This window comes from Dermacentor silvarum, chromosome 9 (assembly GCF_013339745.2).
Source record: "Dermacentor silvarum isolate Dsil-2018 chromosome 9, BIME_Dsil_1.4, whole genome shotgun sequence".
In the NCBI taxonomy this organism is placed as follows: domain Eukaryota; kingdom Metazoa; phylum Arthropoda; class Arachnida; order Ixodida; family Ixodidae; genus Dermacentor; species Dermacentor silvarum.
The window spans coordinates 106,206,366-106,229,815 of record NC_051162.1 but is presented as its reverse complement, the minus strand read 5'-3'; the positions used below and the strand labels follow the sequence as shown (position 1 = coordinate 106,229,815).

The window sequence follows — 23,450 nt, the reverse complement described above, 5'->3', positions numbered from 1 at the left end:
GTGCATTGGTTGATGGTATCCAGAATTTTTTGTCTTATGCGCAAAAACATGGCCACAAAACACATGCAAATATTTTAATTGGTGCTGGTGGTATTTTATTTCGTCCAAATATTTTACGTTACATATGCAGAAAAAATTACACCTTGGCACATTTATTTCGGCTTAGAAGTTGGATGTCAATTTTTCTCGTCCGATAAGTATGGTCAATTATTTACGTTGGATTCTGTATGTGATCGTGATAAAGCAATTGCACCTGTCTGCTCAGCTTGTGCACTGCGTAGGCCACTCGCCTATTTTTGCTTTACAACTGTTGAGGTAGTAAACTATTTCAGTATAGTTATCTTTTGGGCAATAGTGGAAGAACTGTCTTGCACAAGGCACAGCAGACTGCCTTTGATTGCGTGTCTTTGGCAGCGCGTCATCTCTTATGTGCAATTCACACTCTCGTCTGTTTTCTGAAAAACAAAAAAAAAACTTTGTAAACGAGTCAGCACGCATTGGAATTTTGTTACGAAAGTGCGATCGGAGGAAAAAGTTGATAGATGCTATTATGTAGGCAAGTTTCTTTGACTGAAGGAAATTCACAAGATGATATACTACTTGCTACGACTATTCCCTGGAAAGAGATTGGAGACCATTGGTAGCGCTTTATGGTAGGCATGTAGTCATAAGTTGATGAAGGCTAAAAGTTGAAGCTGAATGGTTAAATGTAGCGCACGTCATCAGAATAGAACGCTGCGCCAGATTGTGAACGCTCAGTGTATGGCCGTATAGAACTGCTGGGACGAAGACAAAAGGAAGTAGAAACCGGACACGCTCTCACTTTCAGCAAATGTTTGATTGGAAAAAATCCTGGCTCATATACAAAATGAAGATGCATGCGTGAAAAGTACGGAAACATTATGATCGCGCGATTGCGCAACAAAACAAAAATTTGGACAATTTCGCACTAGTGGCGCGAAGACTGGGCAAACAGCAAAACTGGCGGCCTCATCTAGCTTCGTGGGGAAACGCTTCTCGTACGATCCGCACCGCAGTCTCTTGCTTTTCACAGTCGCACACGGAGCTAAGCGTAGACAAGTTCGTGTCGAACCACAGCCTATCGCCCGTTTGGCAACTGTGTCCAAACTAATTCTGCTCAGAAACGCGTGGGCAAACCGTCCGTCGGCACCTCCCGTGACTCTCCGCACTTGCCGCTGGAAATTATCCAGGACTCGCTGGTCCGGATCGTTTTGGCGACGCTTAATTCTGGTTGTTTAAACGGGTTTGCTCCCCATCGTGGGCTCGAAACTCTGGATCTTCTGCCATTCGCTGTCGTTTAGTCGCCGCTTCGCCGGTGCGTTAATCTGGATCGGCCCGAAGTCATCTCATCCGCTCACGAGTAGCGGCGCGCTGTCTTTCGCACCGCGCTTCCTCTACGTCAGAAGTGACGATCTTCTTCGGTCGCCCACTTCCCCTCCACAGCGATGTCAAAGCGGCGGCGACGCGGAGCTATATATACCCTGCGGGACCCTGACGTCACGGCGGCGACCAATCCGCACGGCGTGGTGACGTTATGGCTAGGCCTGCTAAGGCGAAGCGATGCGGCGCGTGCGATGACGTCATGGCTCCGCTCCCGCAGCTGTTGCGAGGCTCGGCGTAGCTGGTGCGAGGCGTTGCTAGGCGACGCATGTGACGCAATCGCTCGGCGAGGGTTTTCGGCGTACACCTAACGGCGCAACCACCGGCTTAAACAGCTTCGCTGTTAAAAAGATTGCAATAATGCTGCTCTACATGTGTTGCTTACATATTCAAGTTCTTTTTACCTGAGCGCGATTCATATTTCACTTACACACGTTGTCCCTTACACAATCACACAACATACTTCGCTCACCTTTTCTTAGGTTAGCAGTACTGATTTTTGTGAGCTAAGCTAGGCAGTGTGTTTATATTTTCTTATATTAAGAGGGACGTTATATTGGTATTCACAAGCAGATCAAAGTGCGTAGATTAATTACGGCCTCTGCAATAAAAACTTATGCTGGCGCTATATAAGCGTGTTTTAAGACCTGCGCAAGATTAAGCCCCTGGGAGTACTCAAAGTGACAACCAGATCAAATAAAGAGGAAACAGGGAGAACTCATTATCAATCAACATGTGAGTTAAGCGTGTGTCGTTCAACTAAAGCCTTTGTGAAAAATTGCTTTAGCACGTGCACGAAATATATGCGGGCAAGGTTTGAAGCAGACAAGTCGTATGCGGGCAGCGTTTTTTCAAGTGCGTGGTTTAGTTGCAGGTAACCGAACTTTTTTATGCAACTGCTCAAAAGAAACAGCTTCGCTCAAACAGGGCGTAATTCTTAAAAATCGCACAGTCTACTGTCCTTTATTCAGTGGAAAATAGATGAAGCAATATATTTAGACCTCATTTAGGTGGCGAGAACCAATCGGTACACGACAAAGAAAATGAAGTGCATAAATTCTCATCATAAATTCTCATGACAATATCAGTCATTTCATTATGGCCAGCAAATAATCCACTGATGTGACATAAAAACCTTTATAAGGATATAATGATTACCACTATAACCTAACGTGCGACTTTGCGTGGGCTTCGCAGTGGAAATGCGTGGCCATGTAAGCATAACGCAACAAGCATGGAGTCCCCTAGTCACTATACAGTCGTTAGTGACGTAGGGTAATAGCTTTGCACTTACCTAAATATAGCGTATAAATGCCACAGTTTTCAGTGGAATTCCAATACATAAGATACTTTCTTACAGCCCTGTCTCCTGGAAAGCAATGTGTCGCATAAAGTTTACAGAACTGCTATTCCAGTTTACTGAGCTCATGCGAAAGCACAAAATAGCATGTCTACTTTTATAACTGTGGGTACAAGTTTAATTGACGGTAGTACTGAGCAACAAGCAACCGTTGGTTAACCACTATTGTTGTAGCATCTACGTACAGTATTAACCAGTCTTGACGTCTTAACATTACTCTACTTCAAAGGAGCATGCGTTGATCGCCATGCTTACCCAAGGGTAAGGCGTAAACTGTCTTCGCGTAGTTTCTGCAAGCGTATTCGGTCAGCGTCGCTGGCGCAGATAGTCCGAGAAAATGAAGAATTAGGTGACGACCAAATCATGACAAGCGAACGCAGGCGGTGGGCTTGCGGATAAACAGGCTAAGCTCTATCGCACCTGTTATTTCCAGCAGTTCCCGAAGTCCCCATTAAATGATATACCTGCCACCAGGAAGGCACTTCAAGTTCGCGTTTGCCCCGAGAACTGCAAGGAGAAATGGGTGGGGGCCATGTAAAAAAACATCATGGGACGTTGTAAGGGCTATAAAGTTGTCTGGGAAATCACGTGATGCGATGGGCTTGCGGGACGAGGGCTGGACGCCTTATCAGGCTTGTCCACATGCGCGCGACCACACATATCTATCGAGAATGATTGTCAAATACATACTTCATTCCATTGAAAACTGCGGGAAGGCCATTGAGCTGTTGAACCAGTACTTAAATTTCATTCGGCCCCCTCCCACCCCCTCGTACCCCTCGTCACATTTCACATCTCACTCCTTCACTACCACTTCACCACATCTGCTAAACCTCCGTCATAGGAATCGGCTCAGTTTTCATTACACCCCACCCCCCTCCGTATCTTCAGGACCAGCCCGCTTTCGCTTTCATAATTAAGTTCGGCTTTATGGCCTGACCTATATGTTTCTTCCTATTTTCTTTGCCTAAACCAAAAGCTGCGACTTGATATCTCAGTACATTGTTTAAGGTAATCTGTTATTCGATAAGTTACCGCAGACACTTGCACGCTTGAAGAAAGAAGTGCGTGTATTCTTACCTACATTCTCGCGTATATCCATACAAGGAAGTCCCTGCGAGCACCCACCACGGAGCTCGGCATATTGCAATATCTTGCACCTGCAGTCGTAGTAGGAATGAGTACAGGCTAGCTAAGGTTCATGATAAAGACGTGTTTTTCTCCACCTGTAGTCACCGGAGGTGACTTTCATTTTCAATGCCCTTTCAATTGTAATTTTCAATGTCCTTTCCTGAACCGCAAGCCAACAAAGCGTGAAATCTGTGGGACCAGCGCATAGTTTGTAGGAAAAAGCGAGCAAGCAATAGTGCCTGCATGAGCAACGCTATGATACGCAGAGCAATGTTCGTCAAAAAAGAAGAACGATGTCAAGCGCACACAAACACACAAGCATGCACACTGTCGATGTCAGTGACATAAAAGGTGGCTGGACACTAGAGAAGACCGACAGAAGGAACGCCGTCTCTTCTTTCTTACGCTTACCATTTGCGCCACGACTATGGACAGCTATGCACCAACTAGCCCCAAAGCATACTTTGCTTAGCAAGCGCACATTATGCGTTATGGTATACTCGAGAACCTCTGGCAGTACTTTCACTGTAGGGGGTATACTGCCCTGTAGAAAACGAGATATGTCTTCAAATGGTTGGACGATGATCATTTAATTAATTCATTACCATAACAACAAGCTGTCATGCATGAACCACTCACAGATATGATTTCAGGTTTTCAGCGGCTCAGAGTGACTGTCTATATATTTTGTATCTGCTAGAAAAAGGATCTTTAAAAACTTTCAATGCGCTTGTCTTTCTGGCGTCAAATTCTTTCTGTCGTCAAACTGCGAGAGTTAGCAAGGTGGCAACTACTGGTTGTTTGAGTAATACATGGTTGCGCTAGCAGGAAAACAAAGACTTAGAAAGAAAAGTAGGAAACGATAGGTCGGGCGCAGCCCCTCAACAGTTTTATTCTTACAGCAGAGAAAGAGGTATTCAGCAAATGCGCATGCATGTGCCAGTGTCGTCTAAAGCGATTACAGTGACGTTTTTAACAGCTGCATCTCGTTGTAAAACAGAAAAAACAGACGTATCATTAATACAACTCGTGCCTCACTCTTTTTTGCGTGATAAGTTCCCAAAAGTTCTCTTGCTAACGTATCACCACTGATGCCAATTATCCTAATGTCACGCAGTAGTGGCTCACATCTAGCGGGCAAGCAAACCATGCAATGGGCAGGTAAGTGTGCATTACCTTTGTTCACGATGGTCAATTCATGCTCCCATGCCCGGTCATTGACACATCTCCCCGTTTGGCCCATGTAGGACTTCCCACATTTCAGCGGTATCATATATACCGCCAGTCGCACATTTCACGTAAGGTCTGGGGTGGTTTTTCTGGCATCCTGACTTTCTGTCTACGCGGCTAATGCGCGGACACAGTCCAGCCAACTTGCGTAGCGCCGAGAAAACAACCGGTAAATCAAACCTATTTGCGACTTTCTTCAAATTGTTGGAAAGTTTGGGGACATATGGCACCACTCTGGGCTTCCATCCTTTTTGGTTAGGGCTAGGCATACGCTTTTTGCCCTTCACCTTCTGGAGCAATGTTTTTGAGACCGCCCCTACGACCGAGCTCGGGTAGCCGGCTGTCTGTAGCCTCACCAATTGGTTGTCAAAGCTAGCCTGCATCACGTGAGGGCACGACTTCATGAGAGCAGACTCAAGGCAAAGAGTGGCTATTGCTCTTTTACCTGACTTTGAATGTGCCGAATCATACGGCAGAAATTCCTTCTGTGCACGTGAGCTATACTGCCAACAGACGTGGTTTCTGTTAAGAACTGAAATCAGATATAAAAAAAATGTCACAGTTTTGCCCTAAGGGCGAAGCAATGAATGAGATAGCAACACAGCAATGTCATACGAAGTAAGGTGAGCGGCTTTGGTAGCAATATGAATTGTAGTAAACATGAGCTGATTAAGTAAGCAGGTGTGCTGCGGCGTAAGTAGACCGACATGAAGAGAGACTCGATGACCACGAGAAGGCGCGTGTGAAACGGTGGTGTTGATGAGACGCGCTTCCCGTGGGCAACGCGTGCGAAGGGACACACCTGTAGCTCTGCACTGCCGATCCGGGCAGCATTGCATGTGTAGCGTGCGTTGGAAAATGTGGCCCGACTATTACTAACTGAATGAACAAGCGTGGTGTGAGCGCGCACAAACAAACGTGGATAGATCGCACTGAATGACTGCAGACAACGACTGTCAAAACGCTGGCAGCAAGCGCATATATACGCCGCAGCGGCGAAGGTACGTGCGGTCTATCGCTTCAACGGAAACTGAGCGGCGAATGCACGGCGCATAAAGGTCAGAGCCGTGGGGAGATAAGCGACGGTGCGAGCGAGCGACGAGCGCGGTTGTTGGCAGAGTAGAAGTGCCCCCCCCCCCCCCCCGCTCCCTCCGGCGCTGGCTTCCGGCTTCCTTGCTTGCGCGTGGGAGATTGAGTGCGTTCGCTCTCCGTGATAGCGCGCGTCCCCGCACGCTTCCGCTCGGGCATACGGCGCGCGGCGACAATTTTATTTATAGGGAACCTCACGGCGACGGCGACGGCGACGCCGACGGCAGAAATCCGGTTGAAGTGTCCATATAATTGCTATCGCAATAAAACTGAAGATTACCATGGGAAGAGATTTTGTGCGTAAATGGCATGCCTTTCCCCCATATAGCCTAACATCGCCTAAGACCTCGTTAATGCATTGGTCAACGGTAAAATTATGGTTACTTCTAAAACAAATAAAAATATCACCAACGTATCTAAAAGCCTTAAGGTAGAACCTATCGTCAAAGGAACAGTGCAGGTCGTGGTCAATTGTCGCCAAGTATATGTCACAGAACACAGGGGCGACGCAGGAACCAATGCATATTCCTTGCTGTTGAACATACAAGTCATCCTTAAAAGAAATAAAAGTAGACTTTAAATAAAATTCCAACAAAAGCATAAAATTGTCTATAGACATGCCCACTAGATTTTAAAAAGCTACTGCGCCGTTACCGTAAAGGCAACCCCTAACGAAGGCACACATTTACTGTTGAGGCATCGAGTAAAACAAATCAACTACGTCTACAAAAAAAACTTACGCAATAGAGGCGTTTCCTTTCAGGAATTGCATTACATCTGTAGAGCTTTTAGTCGTGAAAGGATCATCCACTTCCAATGATATAAAATGATTTAAAAGAAACTGCCTAACTAACTGCTGCCAAGTACCCTTCTCGCTCACGATGGCACGGAACGGCCCCGCAGGGGCGTCTGCGTCAGCAGGCGTTTGGTGTGTTGCGACACCACGGACCCGAGCACACGAGGGTTGGACCCTCCCACGTTTAACCGTGCGTGGCTTAGCCGTGTCCGGAGAAAAGGGGATCCTGGGGGTTGAGCCGATGCTGAGTGCTTGGACCTTTATGGCCCCTCGGCGGAGGCAACACACCCCTTTGGCCTCGGCTTCACGTAGATGGCACTACCGGACTGACCCATCCGGGAGAAATCGGTAGTTGCCTTTTCCTATCCTCCTCTCCAACCTTCGTCTTTCTCTCTTACTTTTAATCTTTCCTGTCTTCTCCTCTCTTCTATATTCCTTCCGATCTTCTTGGCAGCGAGGGTTAACCCTGTGTGAGTAGCCTGCCTAGGTTATTTCATATTCGGTTATAGTGGTGACGTACAGCTGGCGTCTGCAGGGCCTATGTTTACAGGCACTGCAGCGTTCCCTAGTAGGACTCCATGGTGGGTGGGTGGCGTTTCTGCCGAAACATGAATATTTTATGGCTAATTCTTTTCCCGCGCTTTCTGATCGCCCCCAAAAGAGGGGGCGCGCCGAAGAAGTTTTTTAATTTTTTGGCCGACAAGTTGAAAACTTTCCACGCTACCACGTGGTACACAGTGAGAAAACTGAAAAGACCGTGAGAGTGATCTCACCCTTTATCGTTGCAAAGACTCTGACAGAGACTATAGGACCAGGTTACAAGGCGACGAGGATGGCCAGCGGTGACCTCCTCCTCGAACTCCGCGATAAGAAACAACATGATAAACTACAGAATCTAGTGTCGTTTGGAGACTTTCCTGTGACTGTGACTCCGCACCGCACAATGAACACCACCCGCGGTGTTATTTCTGATGACGACCTGTTGGAGCTCACCGAAGATGAACTTTTGGAAGGATTCAAACAGCAAAATGTTTTGACTGTAAAACGAATCAAGATGAGGCGCGATGGCAAGGAGCTAAAGACAAAACATATAATCCTTACTTTTGGTTCTAGTGTTCTACCCGAGACCATTGAAGCCGGATACGTTAAATTACGTGTCAGGCCATACGTGCCAAACCCTCTTCGATGCTTCAAATGCCAAAGATTCGGCCACAGTTCGCAGAACTGCCGAGGCCGTCAGACTTGTGCGAAATGCAGTGCCACTGAGCATCTCTCTGAATCATGCGAAAACTCTCTCCATTGTGTGAACTGCGATGGGGAGCCCGCCGCATACTCGCGGTCGTGCCCATCCTGGAAAAAAAAAAGAAATTGTAACAATTAAAGTAAAGAAAAATCTAACGTTCAAGGAGGCACGCAGGTGGGTATCCTACCTGCCAAAGAAAACTTTTGCCGAAGTGGCGCGTCAGGGGGCAGCGTCGCAACGGCTTCCGGCGACTGTCCGGCCCACACACAGTGAGCCGGCAGTGACGCCATCCGCGCCCCCCCCCCCCTCCCCCCCGGCGGCTGCAGCTCGCGCTGCTCCGCCAACTCACAAGAAGGGGCCATCGACCTCCGGGCTGGTGGCCTCAAGGGCCTCGTCCCTCGAAACGAGGCCTTCCCGTCAAAACAACCGCTCGCAAGAGCGCGTGTCCAGCGCCTCGCAAGAGGCGATGGACACAACAACCTGCCAGACAGCGCCGCAAGCGCCAAAGGAGCCGCGAGAATCTCGCGATCGCTCCAAAAAAGAAAAAGCCCGCATCACAGGGCCCGACAAGGGCTCTGTAAGTTAAATTAGTCTCTTTTTTAAACACACAGCACAAAAAAACACTTCCAACATGAATACACAAATAATACAATGGAACGTCAGAGGACTCCTACACAACCTCGATGACGTCAAAGAAATCCTACACAGGTTTAATCCTAAGGTGCTGTGTGTTCAAGAGACGCACCTTAAACCTACACAATCAAACTTTCTCCGGCAATACGCCATTTTTCGAAAAGACCGCGATGACACAGTCGTGTCTTCCAGTGGTGTGGCTATTGTAGTCGATAGAGGTATTGCCTGCCGGGAATTAAAACTTTGTACGCCCCTAGAGGCAGTTGCTGTCCGAGGGGTGTTTTTTGACAAGCTGATCACTATCATCTCTATATACATCCCTCCCAATTATCAGCTACATAAAACTGAATTTCAAAACTACATAAGTGAACTTCCGGAGCCATACATAGTTCTCGGAGATTTCAATGCACATAACACCTTGTGGGGAGACTCGCGTTGTGATGGAAGAGGTCGCCTAATTGAAAACTTCCTTTTTTCCTCGTCAGCATGTTTACTTAATAAGAAAGAGTCAACGTACTACAGCGTGGCGCATAATTCATACTCCTCCATAGATTTGAGTATCGTGTCGAGTACACTAATTCCGCACCTGCAGTGGCACGTTCTGAAGAACCCCTTTGGGAGCGACCACTTTCCAATTATACTAAGCTTAACAAAACAAGATGGTTGCTCGCCTCATGTTCCCCGATGGAAGGTTAACTCTGCTAACTGGCAACTTTTTAAAGAAATAACATATTTAGGCCGGGATGACATTGCCTCTCTTAACATAGACGATGCTGTGGCGTATATAAAAGGTTTTATCACTGACGCTGCAGAAAGGTGCATACAACAAACTAATGGACTAGCTAATAAGCGTCGCCTGCCTTGGTGGAACGAGGAATGCCAAAAAGCACGTAAAAAGCAAAACAAGGCCTGGGGATTGTTTCGGAACTCCCCAACAGCCGAAAACTTGATTAATTTTAAACAAGCAAAATCGCAGGGCAGGAGAACGCGCAGACGTGCTAAAAAAGAGAGCTCGGAAAAGTACATCTCCAGCATAAACTCGTATACAGATGAAACGAAAGTCTGGAATAGGGTAAATAAATTAATAGGTCGGGAGTCACATCCCCTACACTTAGTAAATAGCCAAGGTGATAGCCTGGAAGACCAGGCGGATAGTCTAGGCAAACGCTTCGAATATGTATTGAGTGAATCGCACTATACACAATCTTTCCTGAAGTTCAAAGAACGCGAAGAGCGGCAGCCCCTTAATCGCAAAGGTTCATCAAATGAGGCTTACAACCGACCATTCAGATTAGCCGAACTTAAAGCATCTCTCAATTGTTGCAACAACTCAGCGCCAGGTGGCGACCGTATCATCTACGAAATGATTAGGTACTTACACCCCGAAACACTGACAACACTCCTCTCACTCTTTAATGCCATGTGGGCGGCTGGATATATTCCTTCCTTGTGGAAAGAAGCCATAGTCATCCCGATTCTTAAACAAGGCAAGGACCCGTCTTTAGCTAGCAGCTACAGGCCAATAGCGCTAACAAGCTGCCTGTGCAAGTTGTACGAAAAAATGATAAACCGGCGCCTAATCTGTTTCCTAGAAAATGACAAAATACTAGACCCCTTCCAGTGTGGCTTCCGAGAAGGTAGGTCAACAATAGACCACCTTGTTCGCATCGAGGCAAACATCAGAGATGCGTTTATACACAACCAGTTCTTACTTTCGGTCTTTCTAGATCTAGAGAAAGCGTACGACACGACATGGCGCTTCGGGATTCTGCGAGATCTTTCCGCGATGGGGGTCTGTGGAAATATCTTAAACACAGTCGAAAGCTACTTGTCTAACCGGACGTTTAGCGTAAGAGTGGCCAATGTTTTATCTAGAACATTCACCCAGGAGGCTGGCGTGCCACAAGGGGGTGTGCTTAGTTGCACACTCTTTATTGTAAAAATGAACTCCCTGTATACAGTTATTCCACGCAGCATGTTTTATTCTGTGTATGTCGATGATGTACAGATAGGTTTCAAATCATGCAACATTGCTATCTCCGAACGACAGGTACAGCTTGGATTAAACAAACTGTCTAAATGGGCTGATGTAAATGGATTTAAAATAAATGCAAAGAAATGTACGTGCATACTTTTCTCAAACAAAAGAGGCATGACACCAGTGCCAAATCTCACGATTATTCAAGAGGAACTATCCGTGAGCAGTGAACATAAATTCCTGGGAATAATTCTAGACTCAAAGCTTACCTTTATCCCCCATCTTAAATATTTGAAGGCAAGGTGTCTGAAGACGATGAACCTTTTAAAAATTTTGTCGCGCGCAACATGGGGTAGTGATCGAAAATGCCTCCTAAACTTGTACAACAGTCTTGTCCGCTCGCGCCTTGATTATGGAGCTATAGTTTATAACTCCGCAACGCCAAGTGCATTAAAAATACTAGACCCCATTCACCATTTGGGTATCCGCCTCGCGACCGGTGCTTTCCGAACAAGCCCGATCCAGAGTCTCTATGTAGAGTCGAACCAGTGGTCACTCCATCTACAGCGTTCATATAGCAGTTTCGTATATTTTATGACAGTACAAGCAAACAATGACCATCCTTCTTATTCCACCATAAACGATATCACCGCTGCTGCACTCTTCCATAACCGACCTGCAGCGAGGAAACCGTTCTCTTTACGTGTAAGGAATCTTTGTGAGAAAATGGGTGTTCCAGTGCTTGAACATCGTCCTATGGCTCCTGCTAAATTGTTACCGCCGTGGCAGTGGCAGATCATAAAGTGCGACACATCGTTCGTAGAGGTTACGAAAGACGCTCCAGAGGCGCACATTAAAATGCATTTCCTAGAGCTTCAATCCAAGTACTCGTGTACAGAGTTTTACACAGACGCTTCTAGGTCACATGCCGGGGTTTATTATGCAGCCGTCGGCCCATCTTTCTCGGAATCCGGTGTACTCCACCCGGAAACAAGTATCTTTACGGCTGAGGCCTATGCACTATTGTCAACTGTGAAGCATATAACGAAAACAAAACTTCAAAAAACAGTTATATTTACAGACTCTCTAAGCATTGTGAAAGCCCTGATGTCACTCTGCAAACACAAAAATCCTGTACTCATTGAGCTCTATTCCACTCTATGCAGAGCGTATATATCCTACCAGCATGTCATTATATGCTGGGTGCCGGGCCATAGAGGCATTGAGGGTAATGTGCGAGCTGACCAAATGGCCACATCAGCTGCATTGCACACTAGTAATCATACAGTAGCTGTTCCTGCAACAGACTTGAAGCCTTTCTTGCGAAAGAAGCTACGAAGCCACTGGCAACACTTGTGGGACGCTGAAAGAAATAATAAACTTCACATGAATAAACCACAGTTAGGTTTCTGGCCCTCAGCTACGAAAACACGACGAATTGATGTCCTATTCTGTCGTCTCAGAATAGGACACACGTACGGTACCCACAATGTTTTGCTCACTGGTAATGAACCACCAACCTGTGGTAGATGTGGTGAGAGGCTGACCGTCCTCCACGTCCTGCTGGAGTGTCAGGAAGCCGAAACAGAGAGAAGAAAATATTTTCCTGTAGCATACCGCTATCATATCCCTCTTCATCTCATGATGTTTATTGGTGAAGAACCACTTTTTAACGCCAAAGCAATCCTCGGCTTTTTGAACGATGTTGTGCTACATGTTATTAGCCCAATCAGTTCGTAGCGCGTCCTCTCTCTAGAGAATGCCGCTGTGATAGTTTTTTATAGCACATGCCTCCAGGCCCTTGTGGTTCAAGGGCTCTGTTTAGGCAGTAGTGCTTCCTGCCAATTACTGCATCTTAAATATTTTAAATATAGTATTGTTCTTTCTCAATGCATCCTTCATTTCATAGTACACCTCATTAGTCATTGCCATGATCTTAGTACATTTATATTTTACGCACTTTACAGCGACAATTTTAGGCCCCTTTACAGCCACGTTTCATCTACTTCTCAGAATTCACCGCTCCACTGCACACTCACAAACACTGACATGGCGCTCTTTGGCCATAACTGGCCCTTGCGCCATAAAACACCACACATCATCATCATCATGGCACGGAACGGAATTCTTTCCTTGTGCGATTTTCCTGTAAAAACCACTCTTAATGAAGTAACTTTTCAATCACTTATTGCTTGACTAACTTCGAAAGATTAAGTTCTTTGCAAAGTGTTATTGCTTGTTTCTTGACCTTTGTTGCCTTTTCTTTAGCTTGGACAAAGTTCTTTGCTACCGCTTCTTTTGAGTTGTCATAAAACACAACTCCTGAGAAAACCAGAAAGCGACCTCCGTCGTCATACTGAAGAAGTTGAAGGTCATTTTCATGGAAAAAGGTTACGATGCTCCTTGGATGGTACTTTTTTCTTTCTATGTTTTTGTTTTTCCGTTAGCGCATCCATGTATTCCTCAGATCTCAACGAACTCGCCCAGCCAGAAGTTCTACTCTACTGGTTGTTTCCGGAAAGCAATACAAACCAACTTAATCCTTTGAACGTTTTAATAGTTTTTTTTTTCATGACGTTCAAAATCTTTCGATGACTGTGCCCAGAAATTTCTTTATGGAGATTGACATCCTGAATATAAAAAGTGGCTCATTGTGAAAGGGTATGCAAAGAACAGATTTTATCTGTGCAGTGCAGGTCAAGACAAGAAATATGCCGCAGTAGCGTGCTTACCAACGATTCCCATAGAAGAAAAAGTAAATATAATAGTCGACTACTTTCTCCAGTAAATCTTTATAATAATAGCTGCAATATAAATCCGATTCTCCTAAATAAGTACGAGCGTATATCCAGGTTTTTTCAGTAGTGTTTAACGCCTGCAAAAGAAAAGGTACATATTGGTGTTGCCGGTCCGAATTTCTTTGATGTCGTGTCTGAGCATTCAATAAATGTTCTAATACATGAGCACAACTTTAAAAAAAATTGTGCAGAAACCATCCACAGCGATTGTTATTGTAAGTGAATAGCCGAATGTTTCAAGAAAGCCATTTGCTTTAAAACAGGAGCAGTGCGCTTGACCACGTATGTATATTTCAGTGGGGACACTTGGGTAGCGATTGTTGTTTAATTGGGTATCCCGTAAAGAACAAAGCCGTTAAGCAGTGCATCTAAAGCGGTAGTTAACGTGGACAACACGTGTGTCTCAAACAGTTATGACAGTTGGCGTGGCCGTGTCCGATGTGGTTATTGTTGCTGGCAGATCACGTTCCCGACTGCCAGGACGTACCTCCTTTGGTAGCGCTGCGCGGTCGCTTCTGCATACACAGCTGCGTCAGTATAGTACGTGTTGTACCTGTGGTTATTAGAGTACATGAATTGAATGTGTTGTGCGCGTGCTTTCCAACTTTCTTTGTTGTACTCAGGATGCATGTTCTTGTGAAGTGGAGATACTGTAATTTTGGTTCTCACCGAAGGAGGGAGTTCAGTGAGATACGTGGGGTATGCTGGGATATTGAGTCTAGATAATATTGCCCTACCAGTTTTTGTAAAGCTGAGGCGTTCCCTCCGTCGCATCAGAGTGGCCTGCCTCATTTCGTCGTCGAAAGTATTGTGCACTCCCTAAGCTAACATGCGCTCCGTGGAGGTACATTTAGGCAGGCCCAGAGCAGCCTTGAAAGCGGCTCGGATTATTGTGTTGGCCTGCCTATCCTCCTCTCTGTTCAGGATTTGGTACGGTAAGCCATTCGTGATTCGACTGACCACCCGCCGCGGTAGCTCAGTCAGCTAAGGCGTTGAGCTGCTGAGCTCGAGATCGCGGGATCGAATCCCGGCCGCGGCGGCCGCATTTCGATGGAGGCGAAATGCAAAAACGCCCGTGTGCTTGCGTTGTAGTGCACGTTAAAGAACCCCAGGTGGTCAAAATTAATCCGGAGCCCTCCACTACGGCGTGCCTCATAATCAGAACTGGTTTTGGCACGTAAAACCCCAGAAAGAAGTGATTCGACTGACCACTAAGTCCTGTACTAGCCTTAGGGTATCGTCTTCTCGCATTACCGCCTTTCGATACGTCACGCGACGTATCATTTGGGCTATTTTGTGGGTTGTGGATTTGAGGGTTTTGAGTGTCTGTACTGCTCTCCCGTCGCTCTGAAGCAACAAACCCAGGACTCGTATCGTGGGTACCTCATGGACTTATTGGCCCTCAACCACGATGTTAGTCGACCCTCTGGATTTGTAGCCTTTTGCGTGTATCCGGATGACCTCAGATTTTTCGGGCGCGCACTTCAGCCCGCTCCATCTGGAAAATTTCTCCACCGATAATACTGCGCTTTGGCGCATATATTCCTTATCCCCTAGCGAACCTCTGCTCATCCACAGCGTGTAACCTAGGACGGGTATCCGACCCAGATCACGCGTGAGGCAACACATCATCTTGTTGAAGAGCAGAGGAGATATTATCGCTCCTTGAGGTGCTCCTTTGTTAGGAATTTTAAGTATATCCTATGTTATTTGGCCAATACTGGATGCTCACCTCGCGGTTGGAAAGAAACGCTCTTAAGTAATTGTATGTTCGAGTTGCTCCAATATTGTGGCGTGAGAGACTTTGTGGAAGGCTCCTTTGAGGTCTAGTGCTAGGACTAGTCTCTTGTCGCCGTGCGGTATATCAGTTAGTATTTTGTCTCTAAGTAGGAGGAATGCGTCCTGACAAGATAAACACGTATGTAATCCTATCATGGAGTCCGGGAATCAGCTCCACTCTTCCAGGTATCGCTGCAATCTGCTATGGATCACCCTTTCATAGAGCTTACTCAGGCAGGACGTGAGCGATACCGGCCGGAGTGTATCGATCGATGGATTCATTTTTGGTTTGGGGATCATGATTATTTTAGCTGATTCCCACTCTTGGGCCTAGTCTCCCTTGGCCCAGCACTCGCTATTAAAAATCTTTGGTTTTTTCGCTAGGGCTACCGAGTCCATGTTTCGAATCACTGAATTTATGATCGAGTCTGGGCCAGGTGCCGTTTTTTAACTGCGGATTGTGCCGTCTCATACACTTCCGCGTGCGTTATTTCTTCGTCTAATTTAGGGTTCGCCTCCCCCGCGTATTGTCTCGTCGCGTAGGACGATCCCGTTGCTGGTGAGGGTCCTATGTACTTCTTCTGAAGAGCATCGACTAGACCTTGGTCTGTACCCTCGAAGTTGTCTGCAATAATTTGGAGCTTCTTGTTATTCTCATTACGTGTGCTCATCGTGTCTAGCTTGCTCCGTAGTATTCGCCAATTGCTGGTCGTTCCCAGAATTCCTGAAAGGGTTCCACAAAGCGTCGCCCACTCGTTTTTAGCTAGCTTGTTGGCGTGGCCGTGGGCTTGCTCTGCCAAGAGAGCGATGCGTCTTCTCAGGTATTTGTTTAGACGTTGTGTTTTCTACCTCTTGGCCAGTTTCCGCTTCTCTTCCCATAGGCTGACCAGGTGCGAGTCTATCACCACCGGCGCCTCCGCTGTGTGCTCAATGGCTTTGGTGGCGTCCCCGTGTACTCGCTGAAGGAATTGAATCCATTCCCGCATGTTGGTCGGGCGGTATTCGACTCGTCCAGTGCCCACTTGAGTTCTCTATTACGGGCCAGCCGGTTAACTTGGTGGTTCCTCTTGTTCTTTGTATGTTGGGCGTGGAGAGCGCTATTCGGATTATGTCGTGATCGCTTTCCAGGTTTTCGTCGAAGGAAACCCATTGTGCGTCTCTGACGTTAATTGTAAATGCATGGACGGGCGCCGTGTCTCTGCTGACGCTGTTACCCGGGCGCGTCGGTTTGCCGATTTCATTGATTGCCTGTAAGCCCAAGGCCGTTGCGGTGCGCTCGAGTAGGAACCCCTTGGGTGACGTTTTCGCGTATCCCCATAGTATGTGGGGTGCATTAAAGTCACCCGCTATCACCATCTTATCTCTGGTGCCCGTTAAAGCTTTTGTTGCTGAGAGAATGTGGGGTAGGTCGTCTCCTTTGTTTTAAGGAGGACTGTACTGATTTGTGATTATTGTGTGCGCCTTACTTCGTTTCTTTGGCATCACACTGATAACTATGAAATTTGTATCTCCCTCAATTTGCTGAAGTTTTAATAATTGAGCGTTCATCAACTTGCTCACCAGCGTGGCGAGCTTCGAATTTTGAGGACCACTCAGAGTGTAGTATCCCTGCAGTTTGGCCGGCTTGGCCCCGACCTCCTGCATCACGTCCGGAGCGGTTTCGGAGTTTTTGATAAACTGGTGGAGCGCTGCCGCTTTCCTGGAGAAGGAGCGGCAGTTCCATTGCCACATCTCCAATTGTTCTGAATTTTGTATTGGTTGTGATTTCTTAGCGCGATTAGCCATGCTGCCCACTCTTATATTAAGCCCTTGACGATTCCGTGTCCGACCCGGCGGATTCTGTTACGCAGTGTTGGGACTCGGGGTAACGTTTGGGCCGGTGATCCTTCAGCCAAAGGGATCAGTACGTCCGGGAGTAAGAGCGAGGGAAAAATGTTTTATTTAACACTTTTACAGTGGCTCTAAAGATGAAAGCCCACTCCATGGGAGAGCCCTTTGAGTGTCTCAGCTCACTACATGTCTGAGCACTTATCAGAACACGTCAGGACATACCACTGCGCCCAAGGTGTCCGCTCATAAAACAGTCGTCTTCCCTAGTTGACCCGACTAGTGAATCTGATGACCTTGGTGCGGCCAATCAGAGGGTCGTATTGTTCACAGAACTCCGCCTCTAATGTTGCACCCTCGCCCTCATATTTGGGCCATCTGGGAAACTGAGATCGTCACCGTTCCCACGGTAGTAATTCCACGAAGGGTGGCAGTTATGGTCGCTACTAAGTGTCTTTCTCATCGCGTTACAGCCGGTGTCGGGCCGGGTCGCCAGGTAGGCGGCCGCTCATGAAGGGGGTGACATCGGGGGAAGCACCCAAAGGATGCGCGCTGCCGATTTGGGACGCTTGTTTGCCCGTCACCGTCGGTGTCGAGCACTGTCGCCGTCAGTGCGACGTTGATGAAAGGGGGCTGCCTCGATGGAAACAACCAAAGAATGCACTCTACCGATTCGCGACGCAACAGCAGTGGCTTATTTTAGTTTTTGCCGAACAGCTCCTAAAGCAATTGCGCGTTTTTTAGTGGGAACAGCCTTGTGTTTCTCGAAGTCGTTTGTGCATAGTTGCTGAAATTCTGTTAGTTTTTGATTAAATAACGTCGTCATTTCATGCATGATTATTTTCAGGTTTTCCGTGATCATTGTTTGGATTTGCGCTGCCGTTGTCTGCGCGTCTCAGAGCGGACAAGAAGAGACAGGAAGAGAGCGGTGTGGATCAGAGAGCAAACGGGGATAGCCAATACTATAGTTGACATTAAGAGGGAAAAATGGAGCTGGGCCGGCCATATAACACGTAGGATGGATAACCGGTGGACCATTAGTGGTACAGAATGGATACAAGAGAAGGGAAGCGCAGTCGAGGACGGCAGAAAACTCATTGGGGGTGATGAAGTTAGGAATTTTGCAGGCACAAGTTGGAATGAGCTAGCTCAAGATAGGGGTAACTGGAGATCTCAGGGAGAGGCCTTCGTCCTGCAGCGGACATAAATATAGGATGATGATGATGATGATGATGATGTATGCACGTTATTTGAGATTTGGGTTGTCGAAGACTGCGCATGGACCAAGATTATATCTGCTGCCGCCTTCGTTTTCGATATTTCTTCAGACTCACGTGGCGTTTCCAGCTGTTGTATTGTGCTATTGAGGCGCGCCTCTAACTCTGACATTTGTTTCTCAAGTTATTTTCGTTTGCGTTGTTCTCCTGATAGCTGTTCTCTTAGTCGTGCATATTCGAAATTGGTATTCAGAAATTGGAAAAGGAAAACTGCAATGCAAAGTTCGCGCGCGTCGACACTATGCTGCGCACATATCAAATCGCGTGGCAAATGGCACAGTACGATGCTAATGATGATGATGATGATTTATTGTGATTTCCTTTAAAACGGGTTGGTGATAAACAGTCATCTAGCCTGCTTGATTTAAACAGGCACTATGTACATCACCGAACCTACATCTAAATCTAAGCACTCGAGCCCTATTGCATTTCGCATCTATCACAATGCGGCCGCCGTGGCTGGGATCGAACTCGCGACCTCGAGCTCAGCAGCGTAACGCACTTCTGACCTTCACCATTCTTCTTTACTTGTGGCAGCTAGCGCTTTGAAATGAGTGAAATGCTCATTGGCGTTTAGAAAAGTGCGATGTGTCTAAATGCTAATCGTGGTTAAATATGATCAATAGGGCTTTTCGCCCATGAAAGCCAGCTTTTTGAGACAATTCAGACATTAATTTCCGCTGCTATATCGTGAGTACGCGTCCAAATTATCACTGTGTGTGACATCCATGCGCATCTAATTTAGTTGCGTAGCATTTAATTACCCCCTAGACGAAAAACAGCGCTTTACATATATTTCGCCGCCAGCGTCAGATCCCCTTAACCTCCGTTTTTACCTCGTTTTTTTTTCTTTTTTTCGTTTTTTTCCCGTTGACTCACCAACTTGCAGATCGCGAAGTCATTGCGAAGTCACCAACTTGCGAAGTCATCGCGAAGTCATCGCGTCACCAACGCGAAATAACCAACTTGCGGATCGCGAAGTCATTGTGAAGAGGGAGAGGCGCTATTTTTTGCAACAGCAGCTGCGACGCCTAGACCGCTGGGAGTCCCAGGCGTCGGAATGACGCGCATGACGCGAATGACGTCTCTTTGGAGAAAGCGGGGCAGAAATAAAGAAGCTGCTCGATTGTGTCGGCAGACATCATGTGCAGCACAATTCGAACGCCGAGAGAGGGAAAGGAAAGCAGGCTGAAGTGCACGCGCACAAACGTTTCATTTCGATCAACGTTGTCACATGTAATTTGCATAATGCGACCCCAACGGAAAACCATTGACATTTGTCAGCGGAGAACACTGCCTTTAGGTGTCCTAGGATAAACTGTTGCTAGGCCAGTTGGTACATCATAATGACATCAATGAAGGGCGAAAGCACATGGAACTAATAGCGAACTGAACAAATACGAGTGCTCATAATAACTTCTTATAAGTAGGGAATGCGAAAGCCTTATTGTCCAATTGAGCGCCACTGAGCGGTCCACTGAGTTATGAACTCCTCGCGGGCAATCGAGTGCGTTGAGACGCTCGGCCGACGTCTCCTAGATAGCACAAGACCGGTGCACTTCGATCCGTGACGTCATGCAAGCTTGCCCGACTGTCATAGAATGTAATGGGGGCTCTCCCTAATAAGCCGCGGAGATTTCTGCGTCACCGCTTACATTACGCCGGGCTTCGCGGTAGAAATTTCGGTGCAAGCAGCATGACGTCATAAAGAAGAATACACAGGCCTCCTATCTACGAGGAGTTGGCTTGGCTCATCTCCATTTCGCCTTACCGAGACGCACTTAAAGCGCAAGCGAGAGCTTTCACGGCCATGGAATGCGCGGATAACCAGGTTTCCGAGAGTGAGAGTGATGATGACGTGGCGTCGCGCGATGCCCTCTCCCCTCACTCAACAACTAGGCGCACTATAGCGGCAGCGAATCATGTTCAGTGCTTGATGTTGCAGAAATAGAAGCGCTTGGTGCACATCTCTGTTCCAGCAACGCCGCTGGCTGAATTCCGCGCGAATTGCTCATGCTATGGTTTCCAGTTCGTTCAGTGTATTACCACGTTTCCGAGCATTACCTGGCTGCCCCATTCTTACTGAGGCCGAAGCGCTAGTTGTGTGCGGCGACGCCACTCAAAAGATGCCGATTGTGCTACCATGGAATGGTGGCGCCCTCTGTCAACGCTGCGGTGGAACGTGCTTTCGCCCAACCGGTGACAGATGGCGCCACCGTTCTGTTGCAGCAAACTCGGCATTTTATTGCAACTGCCTGTCTTTGGGAATTTCACCCAAAACCTCGTATGTATTCTCTGTATTTAACCTCTTACACGCCGACTTGCTTCAGTTGGTAGCTGCTGCTCTTCAGCGAACATCTTTCACACCAGCATGAATAAAAGGCTATGCACCGCTTTTCAATGAACCTCTTTCACGTCATTTTGAGTCATTCGGTATGTGCCACTGCGTACGGGCCCACGCATCACATAAAAAAGATCCTTTTAAAATTTTGACGGTGTTGGGCGCGTTGGGACTTCATCATCTTCGGATGACCGAGCAATCATCACCACCTTTGCTCCGTTTCACTTCACAAGCCATCGCAGGCGACGGGCGCAACTCCCGAGTACCACTAAATCTTCCTCGCTGCCAGAAGTGTATACGTCTGATTCTGTCTCGTCCCTGATTCTGTCGCGGCCTACAGCTCGCAGGAAGGCCTCCCTGAGTTCCACCGCAGGGCGGAATCGAACCCGGCTCATATATATTCCGACAATCTTGTCTGAATACGCATTCAAACGTGGGTCACGTGTCAACTTCGCGGCGGCGGCGCTAGATAGCGCAGCGTGTACCAATGGAAGCACGAGAGAGTAGCCCGGCTACAGTTCACGCTTAATAAATGACGCGTTTTGACAGTGAGAATACGCTGTGTCGTTACATTGCTTCAATGATAGTCGCATTCCCGCCGACATTTATCATACGATAGGTTCTGCCAGCATTTTTCCTTCTTTATTTTAAGTGGCGTCGTCAGCCGCGGCGCAAGCTTCGGCTTAAAGGTTATCGAAAAAGACAAGTAATCCTTGCCGGCGTGGTACACTTCACCCACTGAAAAATTGCACCAATGTGCGCAATTTGCGCAAAAATAAGGCACCGCCGTAGCTGAAAGAGAGATGTACGCCTGGCGCTTATATTCATGCAAAGCTCAGTATATTGAATCATTACGCAAAGGCTTTCTCCGACACGTTCTTCTTAATGAAATCAGCACGCGATCAGAACTTATTTGCTTAAAGCTTTGACAAAGCCACTTCGGTGCCGTTTCTCCTTTCCGGTGCAAATGCAATATGCACTGGAGAATAAGTCGTTATCGCTAACTAAATAATATGAGTCTACAAACGGGCAGTTGTCCTGCAGAAACTTCTGTCACGTAGTATAACACTTCAAAGGCAAGTAACCTTTCATACATTTCTAAATGTCACACGTATTCAGAATGTGAAATAATCGAACGCTCTTCCCTTTATAAGCTAAAATATGAAGAACCGGTAAGTACTCTTTGTTACATGTTGTTTTACATGACATAGCAGCTTGCAGTGTTAAGTTTTCTGCGATCGACGAATGCTATTTACCAATTCGCAATGATTTGCCGTCACCCAGCCGTAATTTCTAGTCGAGTGTGCAACGAGTTCCAAAATGATTTTGGGTAGCTTTTTTCAGCTAAAAAAAAAACAAAGGGCCTGTCCACAGCATTACAATAATTCCGTATAGCTCTGACAGCTCGTGGACTTAAGCACATTGCTTTGCTCAGCTTGCTCTGAAAGGCTTCCGTTTCTATTCGTAGCAATATTTCTATAGAAAATAAGATGTCCTTACTTGAACAAGAAGTTCAAGACCTCCATCTCGAGCCGAAACTGTCCCTGTAAACATTTCTGCACTGACGAAGGCCACAAACGCAAGTATTATCTTTAGAATAAGCATTTTCTATAGAGTATAGCAGACGTTTAGTTTCAGGCTGATGTGCTCATTATGTCGTAGAGGCTGTTATAAAATACCCAGAAATGTTTACGCTTACATCATTTCTGTTGAAATAGCAAAAGGTTGTGCCGGCTCATAAAGTTGTAGCACATGCTGGATCGACGCATGCGCCGATGCATCGACACAGCATGAATACTGCTTAATAACGACGCGGTGACATCAGCTCCTGCACTGAAACCTTCAATCTGATGTACCTATTGTTACACGGGGTGCTTCTTTTTCAGCTGAAGATATTTGAATGCGCCAGTATGGTGCTTTCGGTTTCGCGCTGTTGTTTTATGAAAAGCGGGTATAAAATCGTAGAAAATACTGTTTTAATTCATGGGCGTTCGATAATTTTTAAACTAACACACATACCATTCCCTCCCCCCCACCTCCTTCAGAAAAAAAAAGTGGACAGCATTGCAGAACAATCCTTTAATCGTTTGACCTACATCTTTCGAACTGTCACCGGTGAATTCCCAATCCATCCCAGAAGCTACGCCTACCACCAGGAATCTACAGCTGCAATGCGGCGCTATTGTGCCGATTGTATCGGGATGGGGTGTTAACAAAGACCAGGTTCTTCGATAGGATGGGCGACACACGCTTTAACTCTTTTTCTTAGGTGTCCTGTCACTGCTGTTCACAGCTATACGTAGACCAATAGATCCGTGGCAACGCCGGCAATAACCTATCGCAGTTTTTTTTCTGTTTTTTTTTTCGCCTGTGAGCTCAACAAAAACAAGCTAATAAAATCTTATCCACATGCTAAACAGTACCCGCTGTGGTTGCTTAGTGACAATGGCGTTGCACTGCTAAGCACAAGGTTGCGTGATCGAATCCCGGCCACGGCGGCCGCGTTATGAAGGGGGGTGAAATGCGGAAACGCCCGTGTACAATGCATTGGGTGCACGTTAAGAACC

At 46.8% G+C, this 23,450-nt stretch overlaps 1 long non-coding RNA gene across 3 annotated transcripts; it reads right to left on the bottom strand.

The window, feature by feature from the left end:
• Positions 1 to 143: 143 nt before the first annotated feature.
• On the bottom strand, positions 144 to 22,717 carry LOC125939939 (uncharacterized). Of its 3 annotated transcripts, XR_007463174.1 has the most exons (6): positions 22,583 to 22,684; positions 22,384 to 22,427; positions 13,594 to 13,736; positions 3,842 to 3,921; positions 2,696 to 2,770; positions 144 to 455 (listed from the first exon to the last, which is right to left on the bottom strand). It is a non-coding gene; the product is annotated as an uncharacterized LOC125939939 (long non-coding RNA). The 3 variants fall into 3 exon arrangements; XR_007463173.1 differs by lacking the exon at positions 22,384 to 22,427 and having other exon boundaries at positions 22,583 to 22,717; XR_007463172.1 differs by lacking the exon at positions 22,583 to 22,684 and having other exon boundaries at positions 22,384 to 22,575.
• Positions 22,718 to 23,450: the final 733 nt, after the last annotated feature.